This window comes from Micropterus dolomieu, unplaced genomic scaffold (assembly GCF_021292245.1).
Source record: "Micropterus dolomieu isolate WLL.071019.BEF.003 ecotype Adirondacks unplaced genomic scaffold, ASM2129224v1 contig_11164, whole genome shotgun sequence".
Taxonomy (NCBI): Eukaryota; Metazoa; Chordata; class Actinopteri; order Centrarchiformes; family Centrarchidae; genus Micropterus; species Micropterus dolomieu.
Genome location: NW_025740150.1, coordinates 1 through 6,547, shown reverse-complemented (window position 1 = coordinate 6,547; position 6,547 = coordinate 1). Strand labels below are relative to the sequence as shown.

The following is a 6,547-nucleotide window of genomic DNA, read 5'->3' as shown; positions in this document are numbered from 1 at the left end:
GCAGCTCATTTTAATGACTTCATCTCCTGCTGGCTGCTTTAACCTGTAATAATACATCATCATTTATTAGCTGCTGATATTTTGTATCTGTAAAGTAACTGGTAACTCCAGCGCTCAGATAAATGGACTGCAGTAGAAGCAGGAAGTAAAGTAGAATCAGCTGAAAGTGGACTTTAATCCAGAACTTGAACATAATGAGCAGCTGGTTGATTTGAAATCTGCAGACGTTCATATAATGTCCATCCCTGTTAAAGCTGAAGGGAAATAAAAGTCCTGTCTAATAAAAGCTGGAAGAAAAACAATCTTCTGGACTAAATAGAAAACAGGAGGAAATCTCTGGATCTCTGGCTGGAAGAGACGTTTCTGTTTGTGCTGGAAGCTCGCTGATTAAATCTGAGGGCGTATTAATCACAATCAGCTTTACTGACGTGTTCGCAGACGAGGAGTTTGACCTTTTGCTGCCGTCAGTGCGCTACAAAAACTCAAAATCTCTATTTTTCTCATTTCTGGTCAAAATCTGTCATCACACTTAATAAAGGAAAAATCAGCTAAAGAGCAAGTGAGATAAAGGAGCTTGTTTTTAGACAGCGCATCTTAAATATCTTGAAACCATCTTGTTTTGAGTCATATCTCAGATGAAACAAGCTTTTTTGACATGTCAGAAGGTTTTTAAGCTGCTGTGTTATTTGTAAAAGATGAATCATCTTGTTTGAAGAAATAGACTTACCAAATGTGCTTTATTGAAAACTGCAGGTCAACATGCCCAACTCACATGCAGAGTACTATTTCTATTATAGTGGCTATTTGTCCTCTCACCATGTGCAGTGACAACCTGGACAGCGTCACACAGCTCAGTTAAGTCACGGTTAATCCTCTCAAATATCTCAGCGGTACCACAATGGGAAAGATCTTTTGATTTTACCATGGCAAGCCGACGAAGGGCAGCGAGTCTTGATCTGCGTTTAGGGTTGATGTTACCTAAGGTGTAATAAATCAATAACAATTAGTTTTTGTTTACCCGAGATCCAAGAGGATCGCATAGCTCAATTTCATCTGGATATAAAACCAACTGCAATGCTGCGGGAAAACAGTGGGTGGAATTAAAAATGTCTCCATCGATGAAATCCTGAAAAACTCCCTCCTTGCGTGTCTGTGGCCTCTTATCAATCATTGCACTTATTCTTGGATGTGCCAGCAGCTGCTCCAAACTGTTCACTGACGGTATATAATGAAAATAACGGTCCTTAATGGTAAGAACTCTGGAGTTTTCCACATAACATACTGTTTGTTTTGCCACAACAATCTCTGGTTCAACTGGTTCTAGCAGTTCTTTGATGGTCTTATTCTGCAAATGGGTGGAAGCAGTTTGACAGAAAGGCTCAACAGACTGGTCAAATATCCCCATCGCATCAGTCTTTAGTTGATCCAGGTCCCCAGAATGTCTCTCAATCATGTCGCTCATTTGCTGTTTGAGGTGCTCCGATCATGCGGCCTGATGTTGCTGGACTCCACTCAGCATTTGGTTAACAGCTCTCTGGGGAGTAGAAAACAAAGAAACATTATAAAATTCATATAAAAATGCAGTCAACATGCAAACTCACAGACACTTACTTTAAAAAGTAACCCTTCAGTTCCATATTGTTAGTGACATGCAATGATCAAAACTACCATGAAATAATAAGACCTTGTTTACACTTGGTCTTAAAATGCGTTTTGAGCAATAGGATCACAAGTGGACAGTGCTAAATAAAAGTGTAAGTGCTGGGTGTATTATGTGGTCTCTGTTCTTCAACAGATATAGTGGATGGGCAGATTTTGTTTCCATCTGCATATATAGCGGGGAAGTGAGATCCGATCACAAGTGGTCCCTGAAGAAGCTCGTGGAGACGCACTCTAATGTCAGGTGTTTCTCTGACTTACCTTTAGCTGCCCCCCTGAGCTCGGATCAACCAAGATGCCAGGTCTGAACAGTGGCTAAGTCATTCTACAGTTTAAGCTTATTGCTTTTAAGCTTGCTGATAAAAATGAAATATAATTCAAAGGAAAATCAACGGCGTAAATGAGCTGTGTCAGTCGACGGCTTTCTCTGGCTTGAAGAAGAAATGCAGTTGCCTGTTTAGAAAGGTCAACATTCATGCGACCCTCTGCTTCGTGAAATCCACTCTGAAAGAGATTATAACAAACATATCTATTAAAACAGGGGAAATATCGGCGTTTGTAGGTAGCACCAGCAGACAAGCTGACAACTACCTGGCTAAGCTAGCTAGATTTCTTCCTATAAATATATATATATATGGAATTAATGGTAGGTAGATCTCTACATTTAGTCCTTATTTCGTTTGGCTATATATTTTAAACTCATTGTAGTTTTTCTGTGTAAATATTTTGTAAACTTTGTGTAAATCTGTATTTTAATTGTTTTTCAACTTGTGGTTGAAACATTGTGTTTATTTGTGTTGTACAGGACTCCCATGTAAAAGAGACTCAATGGGACATTTCCTGTTTAAATAAAGGTTTATATATAAAAAGGTACAAGATGGGTGTAGTTTTACTGATTGATGTCTTTACTTTGAGGATGTAAAATAACAACAAAAACAACAACTAATAAAAAGAAACAGTACTACCAAAAAAAAAAAAAATCTGTACTTGATGAGTGTTCAGATTGACACACATACTAAATTGTATCCCTTCACTTGCTCTCTGGCCAATAAATGAACATTACTAAAGGCCTTTGAACTGAACTTGTCCTCCAATAAGCTATAAGGAGACAACTTCCTGTCACACACTGTCATGAAGACATGTCTCACCTGCCAGGTACAGCTTCGTGATGATAAGCTAATAATCCACATATTACAGCCTCTATGCTTGATTCAACCTGTTGAAGGATAACCTGTCAGTTTTCATTGGTTGTTTACAACATTATTTCTTTCAATGAAGTCTGGTAACTGAATTACATAACTAACAAACAAAAGTAATAATCAAATAACGTTAAGTGAATTAATTGAGCAGTTACTGCATATAAAATGAAGCATTAGACATCAGATCAGAAGCGGAACCATTAACCAGCCGATTTAAATCTAAGCAGGCTAAGTTACTTGTATTTGTGTTACTGGCTCCATTACTCGTTACTGACAAAAGTAGTGGAATTACAGTAACGCATTACTTTCAACACTGATTATTTTCTCTTAAAATTACAACCTGAGCTGTCATTTTAACAGAAACGGTGTATTTTGCTAAAGGATAGAGCAGAATATGAAACGATAGACTTTTTATTTCGTCCACATGGCACAGCCCTAGTTGTAAACAAATGCCTTTCATCTGATGTGTGCCAAATCAAGAATGAAATCAATGTGCAGCAGTTTGTAGCCTACAAATAGAGAGTCTGTAGGCTTACTATCCGTGTTGTAGCCATTACAGAAGCACATTCACTTTCAGATTTGTTAATATTATAATGTTATTTTTTTCCATCTATGTTGATTATGAAAAGTGAGCAGCATGAGTAAGACAGGATGCGCGATATATCGGGAGACATGGAGTGGCTCCGACATGATTAAACCACTTCATTACGTTCTGTTTTGTAGAAAAGCCTTTCTTTAAAGTCAATTTCGTTTTGTATAAATTGTATCTTAATTTTAATCAATTTTTCATCAACCACTTGCCTTGATTTAATAAATAAAAAGCAAATATAGCAGACAATATAATCATGAGGCACATCTCATCAGAAATTACCCGAAACTCAGCATCTGCCTCGCAGACATCAGAAATATCTTTAAAGGAAAAGAAATAGGCTGTCTCTGATTATGGAATCCATTCTGTGCAACTTTGCAGCCACACTGACCCAAAAAACACTAGTTTATTAATAAAAATATACACGCGTGTCACCGGATTTACAAATGCACATCTTGCTTGTTGCAGGCACACATATTATGTCCAAATAACGATATATTATGTTGGAATAACATTAGAAATAATCTAAAATAAATCTTTAAGAATATTTGATTGAATGCTGAATGTTGTGCTTGTTCAGTTTGATAAAATTAATACTTTAATTGTGATCATTAAAATAACTGAATCTTAAATATTGAGTGGCTAATTCTTGCTCATTTATTAATAGTATTTATATAATTGCGCAGCTCCCCCTGTCATAATGTGGCCCCCCCTCAGCACCTGTGGTAAAAACATTTCTGCTCGGGTTTAAATCGGGCTCGGGCTCATAATTACAGTTAATGTGTCGGGCCGGGCTCGGACACAACCTGCACGGGCTCGGGTAGGGTCGGGCTTGATGTTTTTGGGCCCGATCTAAGCTCTAGTAACGTCTATATGATGAGCTATCTCCATTTCTATACTAGCTACCTAATCTGAATGTGTCAACTTCTAATAGTCTCGTGTTTTCATAGCTGCAAACATCCCAGAGACAACGATGAAAAGCGGTCCGGCGCGCCTGTCATGGTGCGTCGGAGGAGCTCAGTTTCTCAGTGAAGTGGCCTAAACTAAGCACCTGTTGAAGTTGGCAGCAGCTCGTTGAGCTGACAGCACAGTGTTCTTGGAACAGGCGTGGTGGTCCACATGTGTGTTCACTTCACTTTAGATTAACTGATGGTGATCAGTTAGTGGATGGAAGCGATTTCAGCCCTAAAATGGAACATTGCTGATTTACAGGTGTGCAGAGCTGTCGATGCTACGTCGCATTTTGTGTCGTCACAAAAAAGAAAAACGTTGCTTTTTGCAGTAGTTCATTATCTTTTCTTTTCCAGGACACAGTTCCTCCTTTAATGCATCACCCGTGCGACAGACATCCACTCCTGTGAACGCAAGTCCTGTAAAGTACACAACCCCTGAAAAGGTTGGGAAGTTCTCCTTTCCCGAATATGTACCGCACACCGACACAGAACTTGACAACAGTACTTTGAGTTGTGGAAGAGAGGCCAACGGGCAACTGGCAGATGTCAAAGGAGCTCAGATGGCGGCTCGTTCCAAACACCGTGAGCAGTATGACTGCAATCCTGAGGGCAAAGGGGGAGAAAGAATCACACAGATCCCCATCAAAGCCAGAAATGACAGCAACGGCAAAGAGAATAGTGCTGCAGGACCAAGGCCTCCATACATGGGTCAGTGAAATGCACCCAGCTGATGACTGTTTGATGTTGGACATTTTTAGGAGCCCTTTGATTGATGAAAAGTGATTAAATGTCCTGTGCAGGTCACTGCCTACTCACAGCTATACAAACGATTGCAAAATGTGAGCTCCCCCCAAAAAGAGCTGCAGATGGGAGACATTCAAAGAGGTGAGCTGTAACTAATGATTCTTTTCTGCTGATCACTTGTCTGGTCAATATAAAGTCCGAGGTGATGTCCTCAAAAGTCTCGTTTGGTCCACAACCTAAAGATGTTCATTTCACCGTCATGGAGGACTGAAGAAGCTAGAAAATATTCACATCTGAGAAGCCGAAATCATATTTGGACATTCAAAAAAACCAAAGAGAGAAACAGAGAAATGACTCCAAATGATCCATCATGTGGTTGTCCTGGGTGATCTGTCTCTAGTGTTCCCTCACTTCCCTTTTTAATGAGCGCTCTTATTTTAGTGTTTGACTACAAACTACTTGCTTTGGATGTGTGTGGGGGGCATTGCTTTTTATTAGGACGCACTTTGTGTCACATTTTGTTTGTATGAAAAGTGCTATACAAATAAAGTCAGACGGACTGATTGATTTAGCAGCTAATGGATTAATGTCGAACAGTATTACTTTTGTGGAGCTGACAATGAGGTAAATACACTTGAGATGATGGCAGGATGGTAAATTATGCCTTATTATGGCAAAAGAGCACTGCCTAATACGAGTCAGGAATGCTAACTTCAAGACATTTTGTCTCAAAATGCCAGTTTCTAATCTTATTTCAAGTAGGTGGTGGACTTAAATCTAGAACAGTGTAACTAAAAATGAGTTGACTACACTTGAAACAAACAGGATGGCAAAAAAGATGCTACTTTTGAGGGGAAAATACTATTTTTGAGCATCACAAGCTTATTATGAGACACATAACATCACAATACTAGTAAAATATAGCTAAAAATGAGTTTTCACAGCTAATTTAAGATAGCTGTGAAAACTCATTCACAGATAAGATCACTCTTATCTTGTAAGGCTTAAATATAATGTCTGATTTCAAGAACTCTTACCAAGATTTTCACTTGTTCCATTGGCAGATTGTTTTTATTGTGTTTTGGTAGCACATCACAAGTGAGAAAAACCCCATAATAACTTATGAGGTGCTGCAGGATGTAACTGTGTGTAGTCAGCTCTGTTTCCAGCACTGTACCTGCAGGTGCTCAGTATTTTCAGTTTAATACAGACTGCAAACCAGAATGAGAGCACAGAATCACACAGTTGTGTTTAACATCAGAACATTTCATCCAGTTCCTCTGATTAGAAATGACTGAATATTGTTTGGGCTGTGTCTCTGTGGGTTCTGTGCTGTTGTCCTGTTGCTGTTTTCAGCCCAAAACAGCAGCAGCACTACAGAAGAGCCATCTAGTGGCTGTTGT

General features: G+C 39.1%; 1 long non-coding RNA gene across 1 annotated transcript; it reads right to left on the bottom strand.

The window, feature by feature from the left end:
* Positions 1-768: 768 nt before the first annotated feature.
* On the bottom strand, positions 769-2,986 carry LOC123965754. The gene is made up of 3 exons (XR_006823772.1): positions 2,808-2,986; positions 1,921-2,163; positions 769-1,534 (listed from the first exon to the last, which is right to left on the bottom strand). It is a non-coding gene; the product is annotated as an uncharacterized LOC123965754 (long non-coding RNA).
* Between the last annotated feature and the right edge of the window lie 3,561 nt (positions 2,987-6,547).